This window comes from Chinchilla lanigera, unplaced genomic scaffold (assembly GCF_000276665.1).
Source record: "Chinchilla lanigera isolate Chin_1 unplaced genomic scaffold, ChiLan1.0 scaffold00073, whole genome shotgun sequence".
In the NCBI taxonomy this organism is placed as follows: Eukaryota; Metazoa; Chordata; class Mammalia; order Rodentia; family Chinchillidae; genus Chinchilla; species Chinchilla lanigera.
The window spans coordinates 6,888,899-6,900,254 of NW_004955474.1; the positions used below are offsets into that span (position 1 = coordinate 6,888,899).

The following is an 11,356-nucleotide window of genomic DNA, read 5'->3' on the forward strand; positions in this document are numbered from 1 at the left end:
TGCACTACCATGCCCAGCTGTCTGCTGTCCCTTATGGTAAGTGCGTGGACCCTGCCTTTGGCGATTAAGTGCTGCCACTTGACCTCTGCTAGTCTGGGGTCCAATCAAGCCCATTGCCCTTAAATTTCCTAATTGAGAAATTGCAGCCCCCACTGTAAGGTCTGGCATACAGAGAAGAGCAATGACAGGGTTCTTCAGGGACGCTGGTGCTCCCCTCACAAATCTGTTTCTCAAGGTGTTAGTGAAGGGTGTATTTTCTGGATCATCCCAATGTGGAGGATTAGGTTTGACACGACAGAGCCACTCCACCATTCCCATTTCCCTAAGCCTCTGAATCCCTTCATCAACAGTAAACCATGGAATATCAGGCATCTCTAACTCATTCACAGTGGGCCATCTTTTGATCCACACTTCTGCTAGCCAGCCAAATAAACTATTAACACCTCTCTTTACTCTACGGGCTGCAACATTAAATCCAGAATCCCTACTTAATGGGCCCATAGCAACAAACTCAGCCTGACCCAGGTGTATGATTTTAGCACCATTGTCCCACACTCGTAGAATCCATTCCCATGCTTGTTCATTAGGCCTCTGCTTGTAAGAGTTAGAAAACTCAAGAAGTTCTTTGGGAGAATAGTGGATCTGCTCATGGGTCACACGATGTATACCATGCTTAGGAGCCTTATGCGATTTGAGCCTGGTGATAGTATTAGAGGAAGGGTCCTGAGGAATGTCTGCATTATCCTGCTTGATCAACACAGGATTAGCTTTCCTAGGCATACTAGGAGACACCAACACCGCAAGGGGTGGAGGCGGAGAGGCCTCTGGCACAGCAGGTAGGGAAATCTCTTCCTCTGGCAAAGCAATCTCATTAGCATCTAGAAACTTAATATCCTCAGCCTCCTCAGGATCCTCCCATACGTCTCCATCCCAGTTTATGGGATCCCATTCCTTTCCAGTCAGTGCCTTCACCTTTGCTTCAGATACCCTTTGAGGCTGAGCATTAAATTTACGTTGCAGTTCAGCCAATCGAATTATAAGGGACTGCATTTGGGTTTCTGCAATCTCAGCTTTGCTGCTAAAAGAGAGGAGACTTTCTTTCAAGGCACACTTAGAAGCTTTTAAATTTCTTATCTGTGTCTGGAGGTGGGAATTTTCCTTCACAAGTTTGTCGAGTGAGGCTAAGACCAACCAGCCAGCATCGTTATATTTCCTACTCTGCCAAAGAAATTCAAAATTTTCATGTACGGAATTGTTAAATTCCTGACATCTCACAAGTGGCGAATTAGGATAATCAAAAGGATCTACACGATATATTAATTTAAACAGTTCACGCCAAGGATTATCAGTATACTCCACAGAATTAGGAGAAACCATGGTGTCTTTAGGTCTCATCAAACTGCAGAGCCAATTCCAGGAACCCCTAAAGCCATTAAAGAATGCCATCATTATAATTCTGTTTCTCTAGAGTCACTCCTGTTGCCAAAATCTGTATCAGTCAGGGTTTTACTAGAGAAACAGATATAACATAAGATGTATAAGAAATTACAAGATTGGCTTACAACCGTCAGCCACAGAGTCAGGTGAGGAAGTATGTAAAGGGTGTCCAGAGGCTGAAGGATTCGGTCCAAGGTCTGGAGCTCACTGCAGTGTTCCCTGGAAGTCAGTATCAGGAGGTTGATGGGTCTTCCACAGAAGGCTGACAAGTCTACACCGGAAGGCTGAAGGATCCAAGGCAGAAGCCAGAGTCTGCACTAGCAGCCAGGAGATGACGTCCAAGCTAAAGGCAAAGACTGGAGCTCCTCTCAGGAGTGGAACACTTCTGTCCTTCCTCATTTCCCTTTTATATCATCTAAGTGGTGAGCCACCCTAGGGTGGGTGCTCTATACCCTAGGGTGGATCCTCTACACCCTAAGGTGTAGAATTGCTGAGCCAATTTAGTTAAGTTTCTAAACTTCTCAAATTGACACAATTACCCATTACACCTCATAAAAAAGTGGCCTTCCAGAACTGCTTCAAAAAGAGGCAAGCGGGGCTGGGGATTTAGCTCAGTGGTACAGCGCCTGCCTGGCAAGCACGAGGTCATGAGTTCAATTCCCGGTACCAGAAAAAAAAAGTAGCAAGAATGATGACATAGTGTGTCCAAAATAAGGAGGAGTATTTTAAAGCAGATTTAGTGGCAAAGTACTTTTTTACCTTAATACATTTTTTTAAATGTTCGCCACATATTTCAAACTCCCTTTGTGGCTGCATGATTCTGGAGAAGTTCCTTAACCTCCCTGGGCTTCAGTTTACTTATCCATAACATGGGAAAAAATAACAGCTCCTACTTTGTAACACCACTGTGCAGACACCTTGAATTAAGACTTGTTAGAATAGTGCTTTGCATGTCATAAACTCAATACAAGCCTTGGTCTTAATGAGTGTATGTGATGTTTACAATAAGGAGAAACTAAAATTGTTTTTCTTTGAGACAGGATCCCTCTGTGCAGTTCAGGCTGGCCTTGAGCTGACTTTTGTAGCACAGGCTGGCCTTGAACTCACAGCGATCCTCCTCCCTCAGCTTCCTGAATGCTAGGATTATAGGCGTGCACCACCACACCTGGCCTAAAATTGTTTTCAAATTAACATATGGGGATGGGGATTTAGCTCAGCGGCACAGCCCCTGCCTGGCAAGTGTGAGGTCATGAATTCAATTCCCGGTACCAGAAAAAAATAAAAATAAATAAAAAATTAACATATGAGCCAAGCGTGGTGGTGCTCTCCTGTAATCCCAGCACTTGGGTGGCTGAGGCAGGAGAATTACTATGAGTTTGAGGCCAGCTTGGGTTACAAAGTGTGTTCAAGGACAGCTTGTACTGCATAGCGAAAATGTGCCTCAAAAAGACCAAAAAAGAAGCCAGGTATTGTGGCGCACGCCTATAATCCCAGCACTTGGGAGGCTGAGGCAGGAGGATCGTTTTGAGTTCGAGGCCAGGCTGGCTACAAAGTGAACTCAAAGCCAGCCTGAACTGCATAGTGAGACTGTCTCAAAAAGACAAAAAAAAGAGGAAAAAAAAAAGAGCATATACTGCTCCTGAGTGAGCAAGGGATGGCTGAGCCATCCTCATAGGCTGGGAGCTGTCAGGACCTCCTCCCAGGCTGAGACTCTGCCAGAAGTCACCAAAGCCCAGGACCCTCGCTTCTGACTTTAAACAGACTCCCATGTACAGAACAAATAGTTGGTGGGTGAAAACAGAAAGGAAAGGCGATTCATCCTTCAGATATTTTCTGGGTACCAGGCATTGTCATCTACCTGGCCAAATACCACTGCCATTGCTGGGCATGAGTCACTTAATAAGGAAGACATGATCCGGGGCTGGGGATTTAGCTCAGTGGCAAGGCGCCTGCCTGGCAAGCGCAAGGTCGTGAGTTCAGTTCCCGGTACCGGAGAAAAACAAAAACAAACAAACAAACAAACAAAAAAAGGAAGACATGATCCCATCAGGTGAAAGTCCCCCCACCCCAAGGCTGTCCCCACGCTGCGCTACGCTATCCACCGCAGGCCCACTGAACAGAGCCCTGCCAGTGACACGTCAGTCGCTCCAAGGACAGGCAGATCTTGCTGGCCCTTCTGCACACACACGCATGCTTCCGCCTTCCTGCTTCCTGGTCTCTGTCGCATCACTTGGCAAGGACCTGGGGCTTAGAGGACAGACTGGTGGGCAGGCGTCCCGAGGCAGCCAGCTAGTGCCCCTCCTGCTTCAGGGAAGCCAAGGGTGTGTGGGCTGTGGCTCTAGAGCCCTGGCTGGAGGCCCCCACCCACCAGGAACTGACCCAGGGGTGTTCGTAGCTCCTCAGAGCCCCTTCCTCCCACCTCCACCCCCTCCAGGAAGACCCCTCAGCCCATTCCTGGCAGCAACACAGCGACAGCTGGCTGTCTCCTGCACCACGGAGCCGTGGCCCATGCAGGTCTGAGGTCAGCAGCTGCCTCCTCTTCCTCCTTCACCTACCAACCCTTCTTTGGAAGCAGCAATCAGGCCATTTTCACCTGCAAGCTCTCCCTGGTCTCCCGCTAAGAGTGTACTTGTAGGAAACACTTCACAAACACTGGTGATGAACGAATGGGTGGCATAAACAGCTCTGTGAAAGATGTTTCAAACAAACACATCTAGAATATGACCCCCCCCCTCTTTTTTTTTCTGAGACAGGATCTTGCTCTACAGTTCAGGTTGCCCTGGAACTAACTATATATCCCAGGCTGGCCTTGAATTTGCAGCAATCCTCCTGCCTCGGCCTCCTGAGTGCTGGGATTACAGGCATGTGCCATTGTGCCTGGCTAATACAACTCTTTTGAAAGGAATCTGCCAGGGGATGGCTGAAATCTTTGGGTCATAGTGGAAAAATCAGAATATCTGCATTTGAGACAGAACTATGTCTCACCCAGTTTGTGCCCAGGGCTTCAGATGCATCACAGAAGACCTTTCCGAGTCAGGACTTCCTCAGCTGTGCTGAGGGGACAGACTGGAACCATCCCACATTTTTCCCAGGCTGCGGGGAGAGGGTGGAGGTAGGGGCCATGTAGGGTACGCAGGGTAAAGAGCAGTCTTTATTTTGGTTTCTCTTCCCTTGTGAGGTACAGCACTAGATAGCCGGGGGTGAGAGAGGGTCTTATCCAGGCCCCCAGGCCAAGCCACACAAAGCAAGCCTCTTTTTCCTCCCCTGGACTAATAGGGAAGCTATTTCAGATCCGGGGAACCAAATGCCCAGGAAAGGAGCTTTGAAATACATAGGTCTCATCTTGCTTTGTCCTAAAATTCTGTCTGCTTTCCTGCAAGGCTCAGCAACCTTCTGGAAGGTTGGGGTGTTGGGGGGAATAGGACCTTCCGGCTCTGGTGACAGATGCCTACAGGGACCTTTAAGTCTGGACGGTGGCTTGCCAGCCAAGCCCAAAGCTCTGAGGTCATTTCCCTTGATACCAGAAGCTTGGCGCCTGCTGTATCCCCGGTGGATTAGGAGGCCAGGATACCCCAGGTCTGATGCCTGGAGCCCTGGAGCCAAGAAGGAGCAGACCACCCTCTGGGTGTGGAGCTGCGGCCCTGCATCACCTGCCGCTGCCTGTGTCCCACAACGCTGAGTTCAAAGGCGCTAGGCAGCTGGGGAAAGAGCAAATTCCTCCTGAGGACCTCAGGGGCTCTGAAATGGGATCCGGCCCTGCTCTCACAGACAGCTTTACTGTGGATGCCACTGACAGTTGCTAAGAGACGAGGCAGACGTTGTGGACGCTGGCAGGAGGGGATCCTGGGGCTCCGCAGAGCCGGCCCCAGGCAGCTGCATGGAGCCCTGCCCACACCCTCAGCCTCTGCCGGGCGGGGCTCAGGTCTCAGCGGCTTCTCTGTGAAATCTCTCACTTAGAGCATGCAGCCCGTAGGGAGCAGCGCGGAGAGGCGGGAGGACAGGCAGCCCTGCGGGAGGACCTCTTGGAACTTGATTCCCTTCTCCATAAATCAAGGTTAATGAGGTTAACGACAACAGCAGCAGACCTCCCAGCATGACTACGGGCGTCAGAGATGGTGGCTGGGAAACCTCAGTGACGGCTGGGTGGAGTCCAGCCACCACCATCATGAACAAGGGGCAGGGGCTCGGACTGGAAGGAGGAGCCACACTGACCTTCCACTCTGCCCAGCAAGGTCACCAAGTGATGTGGAGGGCAGGCTCTTACCTCACACTGTTGCACATGATAGATGTGGGTGTTACCACATGATTCCAAAAATTATAGAGTAGACCGGGCGTGGTGGTGCACGCCCGTAATCCCAGCACTTCGGAGGCTGAGGCAGGAGTATCACTGTGAGTTCAAGGTCAGCCTGAACTACATAGTGAGACCTTGACTCAAAAAAGCCAACAACATTAAAAAAAAAAAAAAAAGGCAGAAAGTAATACAGGACAAAAATGGGAACAAAGAACAAAGGCAGCAAACAAAAACACTGCAAATGTGGTAGATAACAATCTACTCATATCAATAATCACTTTGAATATCAGCGATCTAAATACATAAATTTAAAGACAGAGTGTCACACTGGATCAGAAAACAGGACCTAAGCATATGTTTTCTACAAGAGGTTTACTGAAAATATAACGATGCATATAGATTAAAATAAATGGGCAGAGAAAGATAGAGCAAGAAGAAAGCAGCCAGGTGTGGTGGTGCACACCTGTAATCCCAGCACTTGGGAGGCTGAGACAGGAGCATCATTGCGAGTTTGAGACCAGCCTGGTCACAAAGTGAGCTCAAGACCAGCCTGAACTGCATAGTAAGACCCTGTTTCAAAAAGACAAAAAAAAAGAAAAGAAAAGAAAGCAAAATTTTAGGCCAGTGCAGACTACGTAGCAAATTCAAAGCTGGTCTGGGTTATACAGTAAGACCTTGTCTCAAAAACAAACAAACCCAACCCAACCCAGGTCAGCTCAACCCCACCCAACCCCACCCAGCCCAAATCAAATCAAACCAAACCAAACCAAACCAAACCAAACCAAACCAAACCAAACCAAACCAGGAGCAGGAGCTGGGCATGGTGACATTGCTCATAATCCCAACAACTCTGGAGGCTGAGGCAAGAGCTCATGAGTTCAAGGCCAGCCTGGGCAATATAGAAAGACACTTGTCAAAGAAAAGAGAGAAAGGAAGAGGGAGGGAGAGGAAGGATGAGAAAAGAAGAGAAAAGAAAGAGACAGAGAGATACAGAGACCAGAACACAAATTACTAATATCAGAATGAAAGCGGGGCTGTCACTACAGATCCTAAAAATATTAAAATAATAAGAAGAAATACTATGAACAATTCCATACCCAAATTTTATACCCTCAGATGAGTTGTACCAAGTCCTTAAACAAATCTGCTAAAACTCACACAGACTATTGGAATAGGTCTGTATCTATTGAAGAAATTGAGTTCATAATGAATAACCAGCCAAAACAGAAAACACTAGGCCCAGATGTTTCACTGGTGAATTCTACCAAATTGTCATGACTTTGTTTTTGGTCTTTTTTAGACAGGGTCTCACTATGCAGTTCAGGCTGGCCTTGAGCTCACTTTGTAGCCCAGGCTGGTCTCGAACTTGCAACGATCCTCCTGCCTCAGCCTCCCAGGTGCTGGGATTACAGACATGTGCCACCACTCCCAGCTCTACCAAATTCTTAAAAGAAGTTATACCAATTCTATAATAGCTTCCAAACTACAGAAGTGAAGGGAATACTTCCCAACTCATCCTGTGAGGCTGGAATAACCCTAACCCCAAATCCAGATGAAGGCATTATAAATTAACTACAGACCATTATCTGTCAAAAATAGAGGTTTTTAAAAAGCCCTCAACAAAATATTAGCAAACTGAGTGAAACAAGGTCTAAATAAGAACTATACACTACAACCCGATGGGAATTATTCTAGGCATGCAAGACTGGCTGAACATTTGAAAATCAATTCATGTAATTCATCAATAAGCTAAAGAAAAACTGTTTCGTTTTTTTTTTTTTTTGTCTTTTTGAGACTGGGTCTCGCTATGCAGTTCAGGCTAGCCTCAAACTCACAATGATCCTCCTGCCTCAGCCTCCCAAGTGCTGGGATTACAGGCATGTGCCACCACACCGCACTTCATAAGAAAAATTATTTGAAAATATTATAGATACAAAAAAGCATTTGACAAAACACAACAGTCATTCATGATTAAAAAAAAAAAAAGAACCCTCAGCAAACTAGGAATAAGGAGGACTTTCCTCAGCTTGATAAAGAACATCTGGCCAGGGATACAGCTCAGTGGTACAAGTGCCTGCCTGGCAAGTGCAAGGTCCCAAGTTCGATTTTTGGTACCAAAAAAAAAAAAAAAAAAAAAGACAACATCCACAAAAACCCTACAACTAGCATTGTCCTCAAAGGCACGAAGTTCAAAGCTTTCTCACTAAGACGAGGGACAAAAGTAGGATCGTTTCCTTGATACACATTTATCAATATAATTTCTAGACATAGATCATAAACTGTTTGTGTTCTTTTTCCTTGTTTCCTGGCATACAACTCCTAAAATCCTTCCCATCACTGAAGTGGTAAGTGTCTTAAGTATGGGTTGCTAGTGGAGATGGTGACAAACACCTGTAATCCCAATACTCTGGGAGGCTGAGGCAGGAGGTTTGCAAGTTCAAAGCCAGCTTGAGAAACTTAGTGACTTAGTGAGAACCTCTCTCTAAATAACAAATTTATTTATTTATTTATTTATTTGTCTTTTTGAGACAGGGTCTCACTATGCAGTTCAGGTTGGCTTTGAGCTCACTTTGTAGCCCAGGCCGGCCTCAGACTCACAACGATCCTCCTGCCTCAGCCTCCCAAGTGCTGGGATTACAGGCGTGCATCACTACACACAGTTTTAAATAACCAATTTAAAAGGATCTGAGTTTAAACTACATTACCCTACCCTTAGTGAGCTGGCTGGTGGCCGGTAGCTTCAGGATGGGTGGTGGCCACGAGAAAGACCAAGCTCCAAGAAGCAGAGAGGAGTACAAGGTGGAGTTGATTCCCAGAGGCCGGGGTGACCTGTCATGCTTGCACCCAAACAAAACAAGAACACAACTAAAGCTGGGAGGGCTCCCAGCAGCTGGCCACACGGAGGTTCCTGGCGACACTGCTGGGGACAGTGGGCAGCCCCGCGCTTCCCGTGCCTGTCCCAGGCACCTCCCTGTCCCTTCCTTTGCAGTGGCCTTTCTACTACCCAGGAAGCACCAGCGCTTCCCTGCGGCCTGTAAGCCACCTCGGAAATTAACTGAATGCGAGGCAGAGGGCTGGGGGAGCCTCAGTTTACAGGCACTCAGGCAAGCGCGGGCAAAGCTGCTGTGTTCCCTCAGCCTCTGGACTGGGGGGCTCTTGAGGCTGAGCCCTCAACTGGTGGGGTGTGGTGTCATCTCCAGGCAGGCAGGGTCAGACCTGGACTGGACTGGGGGACACTTCTACTGGCATTTACTACAAAATTACCTGCTTGCTGGTGAGGAGAAATCTCCACATCTTTTTTTTTTTTTCCAGTACTGGAGATTGAACTCAGGGTCCCTCTGCCACTGAGCTACGTCCCCAGCCCTTTCTATTTTTTTGAAACAGCGTCTCACTAAGCTGCCCAGCCTGGGCTCCAGCTTGTGACCCTCCTGCTTCAGCCTCCTGAGGAGCCAGGATTAACTGCCACCTAGCCCAGCTAATCCAGTTAAGGTCACAGGAGTCTTCTGTGTTGACTGATGTCCTGTAACAACAGGGGAAAAACAGGTTTGTGTTTCCAACACAGGGCCTAGTGGGTGTGGGCTGTTATGTGTCCATTTTACTACAGAACAGTAAGGGAAGTTTTCAAAATATTTGTCTGGAAAATGAGACCTTAGCAATTATACTACATTGTGAAAGGAGGCTAAAATAAGAAGGGTCTGTGGAGGCTAAAAGAAGCAGGGTATGTGGAGACCTGGGTTGACAACTCACCTGGTGGTCATCATGTGAAGGCCCCCCTTGTCCACCCTGGTCCCTGAGAGGAGTTCAGGAGCCCTGGCCAGCCCCACCTCTTCCTCCTCGATCTTCTTCTTTTCCTCCTTCTCCACAGGCCCCAGGGCTCCAGACCCAGCGGAGAAAATCCCAGGTTCATCTGCAGTGTGGGAGTCATTAGCTCTGATGGCTTCCAGCGGGGCTGATCAACCCACTGGAGGAGAGAGGAGGGGCCTCAGGCCGCAGCTGACTGCAACCCTGGGGTTCTGGTTGCCAGGGCAACCCCGGGTGATACAATGTGACCTCACAGGCCGCCAGGCATCCCCGAAGGAGCTCACGCCCGTGGACAGAGGGTCTCAAAAGTTGGCTGCCCTCGGTGTCCTGAGGGCGAGTGAGAAACCTGAGGCCAGCATGTGTATACATGTAGAAGGTTTAAGGACTCTTTTGAAGGACCATCCTTAATGCCAGGGTCATGACATTTTCAAAATACTTTTATGTGGCAAAATACTTAGCAATCTCCTTTGACACCTCTCTATCTGTCTCTCTCATGCTAAAACCCCAGTCTTGTCATGGAAGGAAATGACAGGACAACAGATGAGTCAGTGGAGCTGCTCAGGCATCGTAGTAGCCCCCTGGACCGGGCACAGTGAGGTCATCGGAAGAGGGTGTGGCCGGCCTTGCCTGGGAACACTTCACAAAGGGGGCGGTGTTTCAGCAAGCCTTACCTGCTCGGGATCAGGATCGGTGGTGAGAGGCTGAGGGTAGGGACGGGGACATGTGGGAAGGACCCGCCAGCCCGCCCGTGCCTGGGGAGTTCCCGTCAGTGTGTCTGGTGGGAGAGGAGCCGCATCAGGTCAGGCCGTGGAGCCAGAGCAGAGCGAGGCTAGGAAATAGCAGTGCTGGGTGCAGGGTCGGCTCAGTCCGGGGACTCCAGACGCTTGGGCCCAGGCCCCAGCTCCACGGTTCCTGCCTGTGAGCTGAAATCCCACACTGAGCCCAGGAGGGGTGAATCGGGGGGTCATCCTTCCAGAACAGAGGTGGGGGTCTCCCTCGGGAAGCCCTCCTGCTGCATGCATGGAGCCGGTGAGGCTCTCGGCCTGCAAGCTTGGCTCTTTAGGGGATCCCCTGTTGCGGTGAAGTGAGACTGGTTCCACAACTGGACGCGGCTTTATGCTGATCCTCTTTTGCTGGGTGGCAGAAGCATCATTCCAAGCTGCTGTGCACGTTTGCCTCCTCTTCGGGGCTGCGTCTCATTTCGGGGAGATGTCTCAGGGACTCGTTGTGTGTGGGGGTCCCTTCTGTCCTCACAGCGTGCTGTCAGGACACCCTCCCTCAGTGCTGTAGGTCCAGGGACTCCCGAGGTGGGGCAGCTGGTGCATCTCCTCTGCACTCAGGGAAGCTGCTGGGGCTCCAGCTCTTTCTTCTGTGTCTCGTGTCTCCTTGGACTCTTCCAAGAAATGGCTCTGCTGGTCTGCTAGGTGGCTCTGCAGTCAGACTGGAAGTTCACCGCTAACAAAGGCTTAGCTGGGACACAAGGGGCAAGCAAGGGTCCCCGCTCAGACCCATTAACATCTGTATTTCTGTCTCCCCTGAACATACTCCACAGGGAAGAGTGTGGCTGGATGGGGTGCAAAGAGCCACTACTAGGTCTCCATAGCTTCCTAACTGCTCAGGAAAAATGAAACAAGCAAACCCGAAGCCCCTTGCTCAGGCTGCAGCCTTGGCCAGCCGGCTCTCTAGCTGGGGACCGTGCTGCTGTCCATGGAGGCCCAGCTGCCCCGGTCCTGGCTGGACTGACCAAGCCCTGGGAAGGTGAGAGTTGGGAATCTGCTGCGGGTCAGACCCTTTCCCTGGCCGCCACCTGCTTCCAAACCCTGGGAT

At 49.4% G+C, this 11,356-nt stretch overlaps 1 long non-coding RNA gene across 1 annotated transcript in view; it reads right to left on the reverse strand.

The window, feature by feature from the left end:
* LOC106150353 overlaps nucleotides 1-9,953 on the reverse strand; it is a 49,669-nt gene extending 39,716 nt beyond the window's left edge. Inside the window, exon 1 of the long non-coding RNA XR_001237123.1 lies at nucleotides 9,476-9,953. This is a non-coding gene — a long non-coding RNA (uncharacterized LOC106150353). The remainder of the gene's footprint in view (nucleotides 1-9,475) is intronic.
* Between the last annotated feature and the right edge of the window lie 1,403 nt (nucleotides 9,954-11,356).